Raw genomic sequence first — 20,771 nt, 5'->3', positions numbered from 1 at the left:
CCGGTGTTTGTGTCGGCCACTAGGGTCGCTTATCTTACTCACACAGCTACCTCATTGCGCCTCTTTTTTTCTTTGCGTCATGTGCTGTTTGGGGAGGGTTTTTTGGAAGGGACATCCTGCGTGACACTGCAGTGCCACTCCTAGATGGGCCCGGTGTTTGTGTCGGCCACTAGGGTCGCTTATCTTACTCACACAGCGACCTCGGTGCAAATTTTAGGACTAAAAATAATATTGTGAGGTGTGAGGTATTCAGAATAGACTGAAAATGAGTGTAAATTATGGTTTTTGAGGTTAATAATACTTTGGGATCAAAATGACCCCCAAATTCTATGATTTAAGCTGTTTTTTAGTGTTTTTGGAAAAAAACACCCGAATCCAAAACACACCCGAATCCGACAAAAAAAATTCGGTGAGGTTTTGCCAAAACGCGGTCGAACCCAAAACACGGCCGCGGAACCGAACCCAAAACCAAAACACAAAACCCGAAAAATTTCCGGCGCTCATCTCTAGTCCTGAGTCCAGGTGCTCCCCGACCTCCCCGTCATTAGTACTTCGCTCAGGGGTGGAGTTTCACATAATGACGTGTTTGCATCGATGCAAATGCGTCATTACACAAAACTCCGCCTCCCCCCAAGCGGAGTAGTAATGACAGGGATGAGGGGGAGCACCAGGAGCCACCAAAAGTGCTGCGGCTCCGTGCGACAGGACGCCTTGCCCGCCGCAAGAAATGGCACTGATCTCAAGGCCTCAAGTTCTCTGGCCAGACTGTTCCATTTTTTGATGGCATTACCCTGCGTAGACTTCAGAGCTTGCTAAACTGCACTACCCTGTGTATGGGGACTGCGGTATGCTGCTATTTTTGTGTCAAATGAGCAAGATATCTGCAATATCTCTTGTTTTTGGCATTGTTAAATATGCATTTTACTTACAGTATGCAAAAACTGCTGTTTTGTGTTATTCATGGGTCTGAAGATCTTGATAAACAGGCCCCTAAACATGGTGATAGTAATATGAAAATCTCAAAGCCAAACTTAATGCATTTATCATTCAACACTTCCACTCCATTTGGTCTGCCAGAGTGAGCACTATGGGAATTTCTGCTGAGTATTCCACAAGTTTATACATTTTTTGCAGGACAGTCCCATTTTCCAGGCACTGTCCTGCTGTCCAGCCCATTGTTCTCAGTGTACCACGGTGGAAGGGGGGAGTTGGGAGGATCTTGTCACTCGCTGCTCTGCTTAGCACATACGCACAGCATCTATTCAGGGGTGACAGGGACTGGGGGCGTGGCCAGCAGTTCCTGGAGTGCTGGGCATGCCCCCACAGTGACGGAAAATGAGATGCGTGGCTCACGAGTATGGCATTCATGCAAAGCCACGCCCCATTTTGCTGAGGCCACACTCCCTTTCCGGCATGTGCAAGAGTCCTGAATTGAGCTTACAAAATGTTGGGAGATATTTACCCTAAATACACCATGCAGTTCGAGATGCCCGGAGAGAGTGAGCTGCCAGGTCCCGTGCAACTCTGCTAACCTCAGGCTTCTTTCTTTGCAGAAAATACCATGCGACTCCAGATAATAATCCCTGCCACAGGAGGCAGCGCTTCACGACAACACTTTCTCAGCACATCACGATCTCCCTCAGCCATCAGCTCTCCCATTGACTTCTGCGGGTATCAGGTAGTTTTGTTACGCATGCTCCCACTACCACCGCCGGTTTCCCCAGTAAAAGTTATAGGTAGCAGATTCATAGGCTCCTGCTACAGACCACGAAGGACCTCAACTCACTTACATGGTGGGTAGCGGGAGCACAGCTCTCCACTACCTCTGCCCATGCCAATTACTGTATTGGTAACAGAAGTGTGCACGCTCTCTGTTACCATACGCTGTGCTGTGGCATGTAGTCAAAGATGTACATGGACACACCTGTAATATGCATTAGCAGACTGTGTCGGTTCATTTAATATGCAACAATTATATATTGTGTGTGACTGAGTCTGTATATGGAGCACAATGGAACTTGTGTTGGAAAAAAGCTGCGTCTGCTACAGTACACTGCAGCACTTCATGTTCATATGCAGAGATTCGTGGGCTCTTTTAAAATTTCACTGGGAGTGATAAATTGCACCAGCCAATCAGCTCCTAACTACCAGGTCACAGGCTGTGTTTGAAAAATGACAGGAGGTGATTGGCTGGTGCAATTTATCACTCACAGTGAAATATATCACTCATTGATAAATGAGCCCATAAGTCAGATATAAAAGTGTTGCCTATCAAATTAATCAGCACAGTCTACTTTTGCAACCTAGCGTTGCAACAAAAACACATTTAAAAAAAAAAAAGACACTCGGCACTAGCACAGTCTCACAGGACCTGGGTGGTCATTCCGAGTTGTTCGCTAGCTGCATTAGTTCGCTGTGCAGTGATGAGGCAAAAAAAGGCACTTCTGCGCATGCGTATGTGGCACAATGCGTACGCGCGACGTACTATTACAACGAACGATGTAGTTTCACACAGGGACTAGCGAAGCTTTTCAGTCGCACAGGTGGCCGCAGGATGACTGACATGAAGTGGGCGTTTCTGGGTGTCAACTGACCATTTTCAGGAAGTGTTCGAAAAAACGCAGGCGTGCCAGGACAAACGCAGTCGTGGCTGGGCGAACGCAGGGTGTGTTTGTGAAGTCAAAACAGGAACTGAACAGTCTGAAGTGATCGCAGCGCTGAGTAGGTATTGAGCTACTCTAAAACTGCACAAAAAACTTTGCCGCCGCTCTGCAATCCTTTCGTTCGCACTTCTTCTAAGCTAACATACACTCCCAGTGGGAGGCGGCATAGCGTTTGCACGGCTGCTAAAAACTGCTAGCGAGCGAACAACTCGGAATGACCACCCTGAAGCGCCTAGAGGGGCTGTTTAGCAATGATGTATTAGTTTGACATACAGTAAGCATTTATTAATTCTTTAATATCATTGCAATGTAATATGTACTGAGTCCTTAACTTGAAAAAATATTATAATAACGTTTAATTTTAACAAGAAGTCAATTCTTCTTTTGATATTATTGCTGGTTTCAATTTTGGGGCCAAACCTGATGAGAATCAACGCCTTGCAAATATAGCTTATATTCCAGTGCAATGCATCCCACAATATGCATTCTGCAAAGGAAGTCACATCATTAGAAATCAGGAATAAAATGACACCTACATAAACACTTCACATTTCCCAATAGGGGCGCGATCACAGAATAGTTATAAATACTTAGCTGCTGCTACTCACTGGTCACACGCACCTTACAACAGAGAAAATAAAGATATCACTGTTTTTTTTGGAGTTTAGATCTATTTTTTATATTCTTATTGATTCACATTTTAATTAGAGATGAGCGGGTTCGGTTCCTCGGAATCCGAACCCCCCCGAACTTCAGCCTTTTTACACGGGTCCGAGGCAGACTCGGATCTTCCCGCCTTGCTCGGTTAACCCGAGCGCGCCCGAACGTCATCATCCCGCTGTCGGATTCTCGCGAGGCTCGTATTCTATCGCGAGACTCGGATTCTATATAAGGAGCCGCGCGTCGCCGCCATTTTCACACATGCATTGAGATTGATAGGGAGAGGACGTGGCTGGCGTCCTCTCCGTTAGAATAGATAGAGACACTTGAGTTGATTTACTACTAACTTAGTAATTTTGGGGAGCATTAGGAGTACTCAGAGTGCAGAGTTTTGCTGATAGTTACTAGTGACCACCACCAGTTTTATTTATTATTTAATATAATCCGTTCTCTGCCTGAAAAAAAACGATACACAGTCACATACCATATCTGTGCTCAGCCTCAGTGTGCTGCATGATAATATCATCTATGTATATCTGACTGTGCTGAGTGCTCACTGCTCACACAGCTGAATTGTGGGGGAGACTGGGGTGCAGTTATAGCAGGAGTACAGTGCACACTTTTGCTGCCAGTGTGACTGACCAGTGACCACCAGTATATTGTCTGCCTGAAAAAGTTAAACACTCCTGTGGTGTTTTCTTTTTTTATTCTATAAACGCATTCTGCTGACAGTGTCCAGCAGGTCCGTCATTCATTATATTATATAAATATTTACCTGCAGTAGTGTTATATTTTTTTTGTTCATCTCTATCATCTTTATCATCTCTATATTAGCAGACGCAGTACGGTAGTCCACGGCTGTGGCTACCTCTGTGTCGTCAGTGCTCGTCCATAATTGTATACCTACCTGTGGTGGGGTTTATTTTTCTATCTTCTTCATACTAGTAGTTTAGGAGTCTGCTGACAGTGTCCAGCAGGTCCGTCATTATATTATATATACCTGCAGTAGTGATATATATATATTTTTATATCATTATCATCTCTATACTAGCAGACGCAGTACGGTAGTCCACGGCTGTAGCTACCTCTGTGTCGTCAGTGCTCGTCCATAATTGTATACCTACCTGTGGTGGGGTTTATTTTTCTATCTTCTTCATACTAGTAGTTTAGGAGTCTGCTGACAGTGTCCAGCAGGTCCGTCATTATATTATATATACCTGCAGTAGTGATATATATATATTTTTTATATCATTATCATCTCTATACTAGCAGACGCAGTACGGTAGTCCATGGCTGTAGCTACCTCTGTGTCGTCAGTGCTCGTCCATAATTGTATACCTACCTGTGGTGGGTTTTTTTTTCTATCTTCTTCATACTAGTAGTTTAGGAGTCTGCTGACAGTGTCCAGCAGGTCCGTCATTATATTATATATACCTGCAGTAGTGATATATATATATTTTTTATATCATTATCATCTCTATACTAGCAGATGCAGTACGGTAGTCCACGGCTGTAGCTACCTCTGTGTCATCAGTCACTCGTCATCCATAAGTATACTAGTATCCATCCATCTCCATTGTTTACCTGAGGTGCCTTTTAGTTGTGCCTATTAAAATATGGAGAACAAAAATGTTGAGGTTCCAAAAATAGGGAAAGATCAAGATCCACTTCCACCTCGTGCTGAAGCTGCTGCCACTAGTCATGGCCGAGACGATGAAATTCCATCAACGTCGTCTGCCAAGGCCGATGCCCAATGTCATAGTACAGAGCATGTAAAATCCAAAACACAAATTATCAGTAAAAAAAGGACTCAAAAATCTAAAATAAAATCGTCGGAGGAGAAGTGTAAACTTGCCAATATGCCATTTACCACACGGAGTGGCAAGGAACGGCTGAGGCCCTGGCCTATGTTCATGGCTAGTGGTTCAGCTTCACATGAGGATGGAAGCACTCAGCCTCTCGCTAGAAAAATGAAAAGACTTAAGCTGGCAAAAGCACAGCAAAGAACTGTGCGTTCTTCGAAATCACAAATCCACAAGGAGAGTCCAATTGTGTCGGTTGCGATGCCTGACCTTCCCAACACTGGACGTGAAGAGCATGCGCCTTCCACCATTTGCACGCCCCCTGCAAGTGCTTGAAGGAGCACCCGCAGTCCAGTTCCTGATAGTCAGATTGAAGATGTCAGTGTTGAAGTACACCAGGATGAGGAGGATATGGGTGTTGCTGGCGCTGGGGAGGAAATTGACAAGGAGGATTCTGATGGTGAGGTGGTTTGTTTAAGTCAGGCACCCGGGGAGACACCTGTTGTCCGTGGGAGGAATATGGCCATTGACATGCCTGGTGAAAATACCAAAAAAATCAGCTCTTCGGTGTGGAAGTATTTTAACAGAAATGCGGACAACAGGTGTCAAGCCGTGTGTTGCCTTTGTCAAGCTGTAATAAGTAGGGGTAAGGACGTTAACCACCTCGGAACATCCTCCCTTATACGTCACCTGCAGCGCATTCATCATAAGTCAGTGACAAGTTCAAAAACTTTGGGCGACAGCGGAAGCAGTCCACTGACCAGTAAATCCCTTCCTCTTGTAACCAAGCTCACGCAAACCACCCCACCAACTCCCTCAGTGTCAATTTCCTCCTTCCCCAGGAATGCCAATAGTCCTGCAGGCCATGTCACTGGCAATTCTGACGAGTCCTCTCCTGCCTGGGATTCCTCCGATGCATCCTTGCGTGTAACGCCTACTGCTGCTGGCGCTGCTGTTGTTGCTGCTGGGAGTCGATGGTCATCCCAGAGGGGAAGTCGTAAGACGACTTTTATTACTTCCACCAAGCAATTGACTGTCCAACAGTCCTTTGCGAGGAAGATGAAATATCACAGCAGTCATCCTGCTGCAAAGCGGATAACTGAGGCCTTGGCATCCTGGGCGGTGAGAAACGTGGTTCCGGTATCCATCATTACTGCAGAGCCAACTATAGACTTGTTTGAGGTACTGTGTCCCCGGTACCAAATACCATCTAGGTTCCATTTCTCTAGGCAGGCGATACCGAAAATGTACACAGACCTCAGAAAAAGACTCACCAGTGTCCTAAAAAATGCAGTTGTACCCAATGTCCACTTAACCACGGACATGTGGACAAGTGGAGCAGGGCAGACTCAGGACTATATGACTGTGACAGCCCACTGGGTAGATGTATTGACTCCCGCCGCAAGAACAGCAGCGGCGGCACCAGTAGCAGCATCTCGCAAACGCCAACTCTTTCCTAGGCAGGCTACGCTTTGTATCACCGCTTTAAAGAATACGCACACAGCTGAAAACCTCTTACGGCAACTGAGGAAGATCATCGCAGAATGGCTTACCCCAATTGGACTCTCCTGTGGATTTGTGGCATCGGACAACGCCAGCAATATTGTGTGTGCATTAAATCTGGGCAAATTCCAGCACGTCCCATGTTTTGCACATACCTTGAATTTGGTGGTGCAGAATTATTTAAAAAACGACAGGGGCGTGCAAGAGATGCTGTCGGTGGCCAGAAGAATTGCGGGACACTTTCGGCGTACAGGCACCACGTACAGAAGACTGGAGCAACACCAAAAACGCCTGAACCTGCCCTGCCATCATCTGAAGCAAGAAGTGGTAACAAGGTGGAATTCAACCCTCTATATGCTTCAGAGGTTGGAGGAGCAGCAAAAGGCCATTCAAGCCTATACAACTGACCACGATATAGGAGGTGGAATGCACCTGTCTCAAGCGCAGTGGAGAATGATTTCAACGTTGTGCAAGGTTCTGCAACCTTTTGAACTTGCCACACGTGAAGTCAGTTCAGACACTGCCAGCCTGAGTCAGGTCATTCCCCTCATCAGGCTTTTGCAGAAGAAGCTGGAGACATTGAAGGAGGAGCTAACACTGAGCGATTCCGCTAGGCATGTGGGACTTGTGGATGGAGCCCTTAATTCGCTTAACAAGGATTCACGGGTGGTCAATCTGTTGAAATCAGAGCACTACATTTTTGCCACCGTGCTCGATCCTAGATTTAAAACCTACCTTGGATCTCTCTTTCCGGCAGACACAAGTCTGCAGGGGTTCAAAGAACTGCTGGTGAGAAAATTGTCAAGTCAAGCGGAACGCGACCTGTCAACATCTCCTCCTTCACATTCTCCCGCAACTGGGGGTGCGAGGAAAAGGCTCAGAATTCCGAGCCCACCCGCTGGCGGTGATGCAGGGCAGTCTGGAGCGACTGCTGATGCTGACATCTGGTCCGGACTGTAGGACCTGCCAACGATTACGGACATGTCGTCTACTGTCACTGCATATGTTTCTCTCTCCATTGAAAGAATGGTGGAGGATTATATGAGTGACCGCATCCAAGTAGGCACGTCACACAGTCCGTACGTATACTGGCAGGAAAAAGAGGCAATTTGGAGGCCCTTGCACAAACTGGCTTTATTCTACCTAAGTTGCCCTCCCACAAGTGTGTACTCCGAAAGAGTGTTTAGTGCCGCCGCTCACCTTGTCAGCAATCGGCGTACGAGGTTACTTCCAGAAAATGTGGAGAAGATGATGTTCATTAAAATTAATTATAATCAATTCCTCCATGGAGACATTCACCAGCAGCAATTGCCTCCACAAAGTACACAGGGAGCTGTGATGGTGGATTCCAGTGGGGACGAATTGATAATCTGTGAGGAGGGGGATGTACACGGTGATGAATCGGAGGATAATGATGAGGTGGACATCTTGCCTCTGTAGAGCCAGTTTGTGCAAGGAGAGATTAATTGCTTCTTTTTTGGTGGGGGTCCAAACCAACCCGTCATTTCAGTCACAGTCGTGTGGCAGACCCTGTCACTGAAATGATGGGTTGGTTAAAGTGTGCATGTCCTGTTTATACCACATAAGGGTGGGTGGGAGGGCCCAAGGACAATTCCATCTTGCACCTCTTTTTTCTTTCATTTTTCTTTGCGTCATGTGCTGTTTGGGGAGTGTTTTTTGGAAGGCCCATCCTGCGTGACACTGCAGTGCCACTCCTAGATGGGCCAGGTGTTTGTGTCAGCCACTTGGGTCGCTGAGCTTAGTCATCCAGCGACCTCGGTGCAAATTTTAGGACTAAAAATAATATTGTGAGGTGTGAGGTGTTCAGAATAGACTGAAAATGAGTGGAAATTATGGTTATTGAGGTTAATAATACTTTGGGGTCAAAATGACCCCCAAATTCTATGATTTAAGCTGTTTTTTAGGGTTTTTTGAAAAAAAACACCCGAATCCAAAACACACCCGAATCCGACAAAAAAAAATTCGGTGAGGTTTTGCCAAAACGCGTTCGAACCCAAAACACGGCCACGGAACCGAACCCAAAACCAAAACACAAAACCCGAAAAATTTCCGGTGCACATCTCTAATTTTAATGCAATAAAATTACACCTCTATGTATTTTACAAGTCAGATTTTAAATAACAGTCACCTGTAAGTGGAAAAACCCACTTTCCTCTAATAACTGATAGCAGAACACATCTTTCTACTGCAATGTAACCATGATATACTCCTTACAAAATTCATGACAGCTATCAGCACTGGCTCCTGTCTCCTGCCTGGACGCGTGTCCATCGTCACGTTCTGCAATGCCTTGGCAACCCTACACTTGTTGTAACGCTTCCACTCATTGCTATCAGAGCCGTATGCCAGACATAACCCTGTGCTGTCAGAGCACTTTGCAAAAAAAGAGACAACTGACGAGATTCAACCAACCTGCAAGAAATTCAGATGTAGAAGGCAGGAGAGAGGTTCCACCACCGTAGATTTAATAAACAGGGATACATTAATGATTCATTCCATTCTAAATATGTGTGTTATTGTAATTAAAGCTGAAGGGCTCATTCAGAGGTTCTGCACAGTTAACGCATTTGCAGTGGCTCAGTAGGGAACGCCCAGAAAATGTCCCTTATATGCCTGGGTTTGCTAGCCACACCCTGTTTCCGCCCTCAATACTTTTGTGACTAAAGGGGGGTACTCACGGAGCGATCGCTGCTTAAAATCTAAGCAATCTGACTTGATTGCTTAGATTTTAAGCAGGATCGCTCCGTGTGTAGCCCCCACAGCGATAGCGATGCGCAGCCCCGCGCATCACTATCGCTGGTGCTAGATGGGGCTGCCGTGCAGGCCAATCTAGCAGGTCGCTCGTTTCACCCGCTGGGTGAAATGAGCGCCCCCCCCCCCCCCGTCTCCCCCCGCACGCTCAGCACAGATCGCGCTGTGCTGAGCGGCGGGAAAGATGTGTGCTGAGCGGTTCGCTCAGCACACATCTCTCCCGCATCGGCTGGTGAGTACCGGCCTTAAGTCTTCTGCTCATAGCTGACTCTGTGACTAAATCTTCTGCACATGTGCTATTGCTGATTAATCATGCTGCATGCATAGGGCAGCTTTGTCACACATTCAGGGGCAAACAGTCATTCTACTGCATCAACGTTCCATGTGCCTTTGAGTCAGGCTGTGTCCGAAGATGGATTTATTGTGGTTCTGGATGATAGTCGACAGTCAATAGGTTGAAGTGCCGTAACTAGACATTTTAGCGTTGTGTGCAAGAAACAGCATTGGCACTCCCCACATTGAAAACAGGGCCAGTGCGCGGTGAAGGCGTGCGTAAAATATATAAGGGTGTGGCTTCATGGGGAAGAGGCGTGGCCACAAAATAATACCAATTCATATTTCGCTACACAGTAGTCTCCATTATTCAACTTACGCCGCACAGTAGCGCCATTTACACACATTACACCAGGTAAAGCCCCTGTCACACATTACTCCAAGTAGAGTCCCTATCACACATTACACCATATACAGCACTTTTACATATTATGCCAAGTAGAGTTCCTTATACACATTATTCCAGGTAAAGGTCTTATACACATTACACCATATAGAGCCCTGATACAGATTATGCCAAGTAGAGTCCCTTATACACATTATTCCAGGTAGAGGCCTTATACACATTACACCATATAGAGCCCTGATACACATTATGCCAAGTAGAGTCCCTTTTACACATTGTGCCAGGTAGAGCACTTATACACATTATGCAATTTCAGCGTGGTCACAGGGGGCAGGCGGCGAGTAGCATGCTGGGTGGTCTTGCCCTGCGATGGGCGGTCCCAGCATGCGATCAAAAGTATTGCAAAATCTGCTAAAAAGCTGAATTTGCAATACTTACTAAATAGGGCCCACAGGACCCTATTCAGGTTGGATCGCAATTGGTGATCCTACTGCAAACATTGGAATGATAATGCAGGTGCATGCGCAGGGCCCATCCTGTGCATGCACCTGCATTTACTGCGGGTGCCCCGCAGTTTATGCAAATGCCTGTGCCTGTCAATCAGGCAGAGGCGTTTGCGGCTTTTGAAGGGGGCAGAAACGCTCCGTTTCCTAGGCGGAGATGGATCGTTGTGGGGGCGGCATTAGTTAAAGGAGGCGTGGTGTGGCAAACGGGGGGCGCGGTGTGGGCATGACCGGGGTGGCTATGTGACATCACATGCAGCCGCTCCAATCAAAAAGATGGCGGCGACCCTCCAGCTGTCCCTACATTCTACCTGATTATATAATGTATAGATGTGTAAGGGCACTTGTCATAGATTCTACGTGTACAGTACTGACCTAATTATTGTTATCATAAAGAGCTTCATACCGTAGTTACTCTATTGACAAATGCCCTAGGATCTGTTCCAGTATAATATACTGGCGAATATTAGTTTTCTATCCTCTAGCGATGGAGATTTCCTTGCACCAGCTTCTTCTGTTGGATAGATATTAATAAGTTTGCCTGAATATGAATGTACAGTTCTAAAATGAATCTGTCTTTATACAAGATAGTGTAACCGTTTCTTCATACAGAACTTACTGTGAGTGTATCACATGCCATACTGTAAGTACATGCCATACTGTCAGTACATGCCATACTGTCAGTACAGTGGTAGTTTTCCCTTAGTTCGGTAGGTATCTCAATAGCTGCTGCCTGTCTTCATAACTTTATCATTTTCTGTCAGTATCAATATATACTAGTACAAGTGTGATACAGAATCCCGGCGGTGGGGTTGCCAGCAGTCACATGACTTCCCAACCATGAGAATTCTAATAGGGGATAAGGTAATTATTTTACCCCTCCCCTGTCACCTACCCTAACCCACCTTGACTGGCTACTAGGGCTAAGACACAGGGTGGTGGTGGCTAGGGCCAAAACACTGGGGGTGACAGCTACGCCAACCATCCTTCTAGTGCCTAACCCCCATAGTGACCCCGATACTTACCTTTAAGATACTGGCGGTCGGTGTTCTGGCACCGTTATTCCGAGTGGTGTCGGGATTCCGGCGTCGGCCACATGACTGTCGCCATAGTGACTGCCAGGATGCTAACCACATCCCATTAGTACTCCCTCCTTCCATTGGCCCTCATTCCGAGTTGATTGCTCGCTAGCTACTTTTAGCAGCCATGCAAACGCATAGTCGCCGCCCACGGGGGAGTGTATTTTCTCATTGCACGAGTGCGAACGCCTGTGCAGCCGAGCGGTACAAAAACATTTTGTGCAAAACAAGACCAGCCCTGTAGTTACTTATTCTGTGGGATGATTGCAGCAATGAAGGTCCCGGAATTGACGTCAGATACCTGCCCTGCAAACGCCTGGACACTCCTGCGTTTTTCCAAACACTCCCAGAAAACGGTCAGTTGACACCCATAGACTCCTACTTCCTGTCAATCTCCTTGCGATCGGCTGTGCGAATGGAATCGTCGCTAGAAATAGTGCAAAACAAAGATGCTCTTTGTACCCACACGCCGCACGTGCGCATTGCGGCCCATATGCATGCGTAGTTTTGCCGTTTTTTAAATGATCGCTATGCAGCGAACAACGGCAGCTAGCGATCAACTTGGAATGAGGGCCATTGTTAGATCCTCCCTAATATCTGCTCCTCCACACACTTTGGCTTTGTGCTTGCCTGGAACAATCTGGGGATCTGGTTCTTGCAGTACTACTGAGCACTTAATAGATTTCTTCCAGATGGTTATATACAGTATGCTGTAAGTGGCCGCTCCACCATACAAAATAAGCACTTGTGCCTTGTGCTTCATTCCTTGCATCTCCTTTGGGCAATAAACTCTATTTAGCTGGAACTTCTCACCTTGTGTTCTTTTGTACTTCGATCTATTGTTATTATTGATTAGTTCTGTTGGAAGTCTTTGTAACTGTTTCACAATGAGGAATATGTTGGTATATTAGATAATAAAATACTACAGGGTGATTCAAAAGTCGCAGTACACCTTTTTGTTTTTAAAAACTGTGCAAGAAATTTGAAAACTGAATACTCCAGTAAGGTATGGGTGATGTGGGCTATCTTTTAGGGTATGTACCGAACATGGGCGCCATCTTGAAATCAGCCATCTTGAATCAAAGTCAGTTATTTCAAATGGAAAGAGGGTCGTGTAACATGTCAAACAACATCAGAATTTGCTGAAAAGTTTATTGCTGAGACTTGAGGTCATTTTGATGTCTGGAGAACAAAGTTTCCGCTGCAGATTTTAACTACCAGCACCCAGAAAGACCTCCAATTTCACATAAAACTGTCAGGTGCCTAATTTAAAAATTCCGAGAAACTGGGACTGTGGCTAACAAGTCACGGAGTGGTGGCCCAAAAAGTGCTACTGATGAGACAACCTCAACAATGGTTTTCGTATCCTTCGTGAAGAGCCAAAACCATTGTTGAGATTGTCTCATCAATAGCACTTTTTGGACCACCACTCCGTGACTTGTCAGCCACAGTCCCAGTTTCTCGTAATTTGGAAATTAGGCACCTGACAGTGTTATGTGAAATTGGAGGTCTTTCTGGGTGCTGGTTGTTAAAATCTACAGCTATGACACGGAAACTTCATTATCCAAACATCAAAATGACCTCAATTCTCTCTTCTTTTGTCAAAGCCATCTTCAGTTACCTGCAACAAAAAAGTGTTGTAACTTTTGAATCATAACTGCTATTTCAAATCTGTTTGCAGCAGTAAACTTTTCAGCAAATTCTGATGTTGTCTGACATGTTACACGACCCCCTTTCTGTTTTGTTCATATGTTTGTAAATCCAGTCATAAGGACACAGAGACATGTAAGTTCACTGCTGTGCTGTTTTATTCCCTCACCAACTCCAGGCACACTGCACACTGGACCACCCACTTCCCAGCACCCCCCTGGTCCCAGGGACCGTCACTGAAGATTCAGACTTACACATATTAGTAAGGGAGTGTCTACAAATATTAAGCATTCTAATACACTAACATCACACTTTCCATTTGAAAAAAACTGACTTAGATTCAAGATGGCTGATTTCAAGGAGGCGCCCGTGTTCGGTACATACCCTAAAAGATATCCCACCTCACCCATACCTTACTAGAGTATTCAGTTTTCCCATTTCCATCACAGTGTTTGAAACAAAAGGGTGTACTGTGACTTTTGAATAACCCTGTATTATTGTTATTTTATGCATAGACTTTGCCGATGGTGCTGGTGTTTTCTTTGTTTTCCAACTATTTGTTAATACACATTTCTCTGACGTCCTAAGTGGATGCTGGGATTCCGTAAGGACCATGGGGATTAGCGGCTCCACAGGAGACTGGGCACAACTAAAGAAAGCTTTAGGACTACCTGGTGTGCACTGGCTCCTCCCACTTAGACCCTCCTCCAGACCTCAGTTAGATTCTTGTGCCCGGCTGAGCTGGATGCACACTAGGGGCTCTCCTGAGCTCCTAGAAAGAAAGTATATTTAGGTTTTTTATTTTACAGTGAGATCTGCTGGCAACAGACTCACTGCAGCGAGGGACTAAGGGGAGAAGAAGCGAACCTACCTAACAGGTGGTAGTTTGGGCTTCTTAGGCTACTGGACACCATTAGCTCCAGAGGGATCGACCGCAGGACCCGACCTTGGTGTTCGTTCCCGGAGCCGCGCCGCCGTCCCCCTTACAGAGCCAGAAGCATGAAGAGTCCGGAAAATCGGCGGCAGAAGACTTCGGTCTTCACCAAGGTAGCGCACAGCACTGCAGCTGTGCGCCATTGCTCCTCATGTACACCTCACACTCCGGTCACTGATGGGTGCAGGGCGCTGGGGGGGGCGCCCTGAGGGCAATATATGACACCGTGGCTGGCAAATCTACATCATATATAGTCCTAGAGGCTATATAGATGTAAAATTACCCCTGCCAGTATTTCAGAAAAAGCGGGAGAAAGTCCGCCGAAAAAGGGGCGGGGCTTCTCCCTCAGCACACTGGCGCCATTTTCTCTTCACAGTGCAGCTGGAAGACAGCTCCCCAGGCTCTCCCCTGTAGTTTTCAGGCTCAAAGGGTTAAAAAGAGAGGGGGGGCACTAAATTTAGGCGCAATATATGTATACAAGCAGCTATTTGGGGAAAAATCACTCAGTTATAGTGTTAATCCCTGCATTATATAGCGCTCTGGTGTGTGCTGGCATACTCTCTCTCTGTCTCCCCAAAGGACTTTGTGGGGTCCTGTCCTCAGTCAGAGCATTCCCTGTGTGTGTGCGGTGTGTCGGTACGGCTGTGTCGACATGTTGGATGAGGAAGGTTACGTGGAGGCGGAGCAGAGGCCGATAAATGGGATGTCGCCCCCTGTGGGGCCGACACCAGAGTGGATGGATAGGTGGAAGGTATTAACCGACAGTGTCAACTCCTTACATAAAAGGCTGGATGACGTAACAGCTGTGGGACAGCCGGCTTCTCAGCCCGCGCCTGCCCAGGCATCTCAAAGGCCATCAGGGGCTCAAAAAACGCCCGTTACCTCAGATGGCAGACACAGATGTCGACACGGAGTCTGACTCCAGTGTCGACGAGGTTGAGACATATACACAATCCACTAGGAACATCCGTTACATGATCTCGGCAATGAAAAATGTGTTACGCATTTTCTGACATGAACCCAAGTACCACATAAAAGGGGTTTTATTTTTGGGGAGAAAAAGCAGCCAGTGTTTTGTTCCCCCATCAGATGAATGAATGAAGTGTGTAAAGAAGCGTGGGTTCCCCCGATAAGAAACTGGTAATTTCTAAAAAGTTACTGATGGCGTACCCTTTCCCGCCAGAGGATAGGTCACGTTGGGAGATATCCGTTAGGGTGGATAAGGCGCTCACATGTTTGTCAAAAGGTGGCACTGCCGTCTTAGGATACGGCCACCTTGAAGGAACCTGCTGATAAAAAGCAGGAGGCGATCCTGAAGTCTGTATATACACACTCAGGTTATACACTGAGACCTGCAATTGCCTCAGCATAAATAGTGCTGCTGCAGCGTCGTCTGATACCCTGTCAGATAATTTTAATACTCTAAGACAGGGATAATATTTTGCTAACATTGAGCATATTAAAGACGTTGTCTTATATATAAAGGATGCACAGAGGGATATTTGCCGGCTGGCATCCAGAATTAATGCAATGTCCATTCTGCCAGGAGGGTATTAGAAACCCTGCAGTGGACAGGTGATGCTGCCTGTAAAAGGCACATGGAGATTCTGCCTTATAAGGGTGAGGAATTGTTTGGGGATGGTCTCTGGGACCTCGTATCCACAGCAACAGCTGGGAAGAAATTTTTTTACCTCAGGTTTCCTCACAGCCTAAGAAAGCACCGTATTTTCAGGTACAGTCCTTTCGACTTCAGAAAAGCAAGCGGGTCAAAGGCGCTTCCTTTCTGCACAGAGACAAGGGAAGAAGGAAAAAGCTGCACCAGCAGCCAGTTCCCAGGATCAAAAATCTTCCCCCGCTTCCTCTGAGTCCACCGCATGACGCTGGGGCTCCACAGGTGGAGACAGGTGCGGTGGGGGCGTGTCTCGGGAACTTCAGGGACCAGTGGGCTTGCCCACAGGTGGATCTCTAGGTTCTGCAAATAGTATCACAGGGATACAGGCTGGAGTTCGAGGCGACTCCCCCTCGCCGTTACCTCACATCAGCCTTGCCTGCTGCCCTCAGAGAAAGGTAGTACTGGCGGCAATTCACAAGCTGTACTTCCAGCAGGTGAAATCAAGGTACCCCTCCTTCAACAAGGCCGGGGTTACTATTCCAAAATGTTGTGGTACCGAAACCAGACGGTTCGGTGAGACCCATTCTAAAATTGAAAGCCTTGAACACTTATATACGAAGGTTCAAGTTCAAAATGGAATCGCTCAGGGCGATTATTGCAAGCCTTGAGAATTTCATGGTATCACTGGACATCAAGGATGATTACCTGCATGTCCCTATTTACCCTCTTCACCAGGAGTACCTCAATATTGTGGTACAGGATTGTCATTAGCAATTCCAGACGTTGCCGTTGGTCTGTCCCCGGCACCGAGGTATTTACCAAGGTAATGGCCGAAATAATTATCCCGTACTTGGACGATCTCCTTATAAAGGCGAGGTCCAGGGAGCAGTTGTTCGTCGGAGTAGCACTATCTCGGGAAGTGCTACAACAGCACGGCTGGATTCTGAATATTCCAAAGTCGCAGCTGGTTCCTACGATGCGTCTACTGTTCCTGGGTATGGTTCTGGACACAGAACAGGATAAAAAGGGTTTCTCCCGGAGGAGAAGTCCAAGGAGTTGTTGTCTCTAGACAGAGACCTCCTAATACGTATACAGGTGTCGGTACATCAATGCACGCGAGCCCTGGGAAAGATGGTAGCTTCTTACAAAGAAATTCCATTCGCCAGGTCCCATGCGAGGATTTTCCAGTGGGATCTGTTGGACAAGTGGTCCGGGTCGCATCTTCAGATGCATCGGCGGATAACCCTGTCTCCAAGGGTCAGGGTGTCGCTGTTGTGGTGGCTGCAGAGTGCTCATCTTCTAGGGGGCCGCAGATTCGGCATACAGGACTGGGTCCTGGTGACCACAGATGCCAGCCTTCGAGGCTGGGGGGCAGTCACACAGGGAAGGAACTTCCAAGGCTATGGAAAAGTCAGGAGACTTCCCTACACATAAATATTCTGGAACTGAGGGCCATTTACAATGCCCTAAGTCAGGCTAGACCCCTGCTTCAACACCGGCCGGTGCTGATCCAGTCAGACAACATCACGGCGGTCGCTCATGTAAACCGACAGGGCGGCACAAGAAGCAGGATGGCGATGGCAGAATCCACAAGGATTCTCCGATGGGCGGAAAATCATGTGTTAGCACTGTCAGCAGTGTTCATTCCCGGAGTGGACAACTGAGAAGCAGACTTTCTCAGAAGACACGACCTCCACCCGGGAGAGTGGGGACTTCATCCAGAAGTCTTCCAAATGATTGTACACCGTTGGGAAAGGCCACAGGTGGACATGATGGCGTCCCGCCTCAACTAAAAGTTACAAAGATATTGCGCCAGGTCAAGAACCCTCAGGCGATAGCTGTGGACGCTCTGTTAACACCGTGGGTGTACCAGTCGGTGTATGTGTTCCCTTCTCTGCCTCTCTTACCCAGGGTAATGAGAATAATAAGAAGGAGAGGAGTAAGAACTATACTCATTGTTCCGGGTTGGCCAAGAAGAGCTTGGTAACCAGAACTCCAAGAAATGATCTCAGAGGACCCATGGCCTCTGCCGCTCAGACAGGACCTGCTGCAGCAGGGGGCCTGTCTGTTCCAAGACGTACCGCGGCTGCGTTGACGGCATGGCGGTTGAACGTCGGATCCTGAAGGAAAAGGGAATTCCGGAGGAAGTTATCCCTACGCTATTTAAAGCTAGGAAAGAAGTGAACGCAAACCATTATCACCGCATATGGCGGAAATATGTTGCGTACTGTGAGGCCAGGAAGGCCCCAAAGGAGAAATTTCAGCTAGGTCGATTTCTGCACTTCCTACAGTCAGAGGCGACTATGGGCCTAAAATTGGGTTCCATTAAGGTCCAGATTTCGGCTCTATCGATTTTCTTCCAGAATTGGACGGGCTTCACTGCCTGAAGTTCAGACTTTTGTTAACGGAGTGCTGCATAGTCAGCCCCCGTTTGTGCCTCCAGTGGCACCGTGGGATCTCAACGTGGGTTGGATTTCCTGAAGTCGTATTGGGTTGAGCCACTTAAATCCGTGGAGCTATAATACCTCACGTGGAAAGTGGTCATTCTGTGGGCCTTGGCGTCGGCCAGGCGTGTATCAAAATTGGCGGCTTTGTCATACAAAAGCCCTTATCTGTATTTTATATGGATAAGGCGGAATTGAGGACTCGTTCCCAATTCCTTCCTAAGGTGGTATCAGTTTTTCATGTGAACCAACCTATTGTGGTGCCTGCGGCTACTTGGGACTTGGAGGATTCCAAGTTACTGGATGTAGTCAGGGCCCTGAAAAGTATATGTTTCCAGGACAGCTGGAGTCAGGAAAATTGATTCGCTATTTCTCCTGTATGCACCCAACAAGCTGGGTGCTCCTGCTTCTAAGCAGACGATTGCTCGCTGGATCTGTAGCACGATTCAACTTGCACATTCTGCGGCTGGACTGCCGCACCCTAAATCTGTAAAAGCCCATTCCACGAGGAAAGTGGGCTCTTCTTGGGCGGCTGCCCGAGGGGTCTCGGCTTTACAACTTTGCCGAGCTGTTACTTGGTCGGGTTAAAACAATTTTGTAAGAGTCTACAAGTTTGATACCCTGGCTGAGGAGGACCTAGAGTTTGCTCATTCAGTGCTGCAGAGTCATCCGCACTCTCCCGCCCGTTTGGGAGCTTTGGTATAATCCCCATGGTCCTTACGGAGTCCCAGCATCCACTTAGGACGTCAGAGAAAATAAGATTTTACTCACCGGTAAATCTATTTCTCGTAGTCCGTAGTGGATGCTGGGCGCCCATCCCAAGTGCGGATTGTCTGCAATACTTGTATATAGTTATTGTTAACTAAAGGGTTATTGTTGAGCCATCTGTTGAGAGGCTCAGTTCTGTTTCATACTGTTAACTGGGTATAGTATCACGAGTTATACGGTGTGATTGGTGTGGCTAGTATGAGTCTTACCCGGGATTCAAAATCCTTCCTTATTGTGTCAGCTCTGCCGGGCACAGTATCCTAACTGAGGTCTGGAGGAGGGTCTTAGTGGGAGGAGCCAGTGCACACCAGGTAGTCCTAAAGCTTTCTTTAGTTGTGCCCAGTCTCCTGCGGAGCCGCTAATCCCCATGGTCCTTACGGAGTCCCAGCATCCACTACGGACTACGAGAAATAGATTTACCGGTGAGTAAAATCTTATTTTTTGTTTATTATTGTGTTTGTTCCACATTATAAAGCACAGCAGAGTATGTTAATAAATAAATAAATACATACATAAAATCTTTTTTTATGCACTCTTCTAGTATACAGTTGGTTTGAAAAGCTAAACAATACACAAGTATCTTCCCAACTACTGAAGATTTATAACTTGGATTGCTAATTGCCAACACTGTATAAATTTAATGGGGTTAGGATTATTAGATCAACACTAAAAAGGTCTACAGACAATAGATAGGCTACTAATGGTCAACATGCATTAGGTCGGCAGGGTCACAAAGTCGACAGGGTCAATAGGTCGACATGGAATAGATAGACAGTAGAAAAGGTCAATATGGTCAAAAGGTCGACAAGGTCATAAAGTCAACATGGAAATGGTCGACACAAAAATGGTAGACACAATTTGTTTTCGTTTTGTTGGGGTGTTTTGGCACTTTTCTGCCACATTAGTTTCAGTAGTATGGCTATTGCATACTGTACTTTTATAAAGAAATATTGAAAACCACATAAAAGAAAAAAATGGACAAAAGCTAGACAGCTATTGTATATCAGTTGCAAAGTAAGGTGCTGCAAGGAGGCCCTGCCCCACTCATTTCCCCCTCAGCCCTCACTGGCTGTCTGCTAGACACATTCACAGCTTCACTTCTCCTTTTAGAAAGGCCAAGGGCTATCAGTGCTTGCAGCCATTGCAGTTTCCACACAATCTCTTCTCCGCGGGGAGAGGGGGGCAGAGATGAGGGGGGTGGAAGAGGAAGTGCGATGAAGAATAGATGAAACAGAGAGATGGGGGAAGGGGAAAAGTAAGGACAGTTATGACAGAGACAGACAGGGTGTGTGGGAGAGGGCAGGGATTGGAAGGAGGGTGAGAGCTGTCAGTGCTTAAAGCTGACAGCCCCTACATGCCCCCAACCACTCATGGCCCACCCCATAAGCCCCTTCCACCCAATGAGAGAAAAGGAGATGGCTGGGGATGAGTGGAGACAGGCATGAAAGAACCAAAATGAGAAATAAGACTGGAGAGTTGTAAGTGAGATGAGGCTGGGGAGAGACACAGGGGGGAATTCTGCACGAGGAACATTGTGGCATAAAGCTGGAGAGTCACAGGGGGTGGCACAAGGCTGGAGAGACATAATGGAGATATGAAGCTGGAAAGACACATGAGTGGCAGGAGGCCAAAGAGATTTGGAGCATTTGAAGCCGGTAAGAAACAGGGGTTGGCATGAGGATGGAGAGACACAGGGGGCCTT

The 20,771-nt window shown here is 46.9% G+C and overlaps 1 protein-coding gene across 1 annotated transcript in view; it reads right to left on the bottom strand.

The window, feature by feature from the left end:
• KCNV1 (potassium voltage-gated channel modifier subfamily V member 1) overlaps window positions 1-20,771 on the bottom strand; it is a 144,293-nt gene that overhangs the window by 109,578 nt on the left and 13,944 nt on the right. The window lies entirely within an intron of this gene.

This window comes from Pseudophryne corroboree, chromosome 5, assembly GCF_028390025.1.
Source record: "Pseudophryne corroboree isolate aPseCor3 chromosome 5, aPseCor3.hap2, whole genome shotgun sequence".
NCBI lineage: Eukaryota > Metazoa > Chordata > Amphibia > Anura > Myobatrachidae > Pseudophryne > Pseudophryne corroboree.
This window is presented reverse-complemented; position numbering and strand designations above follow the sequence as displayed.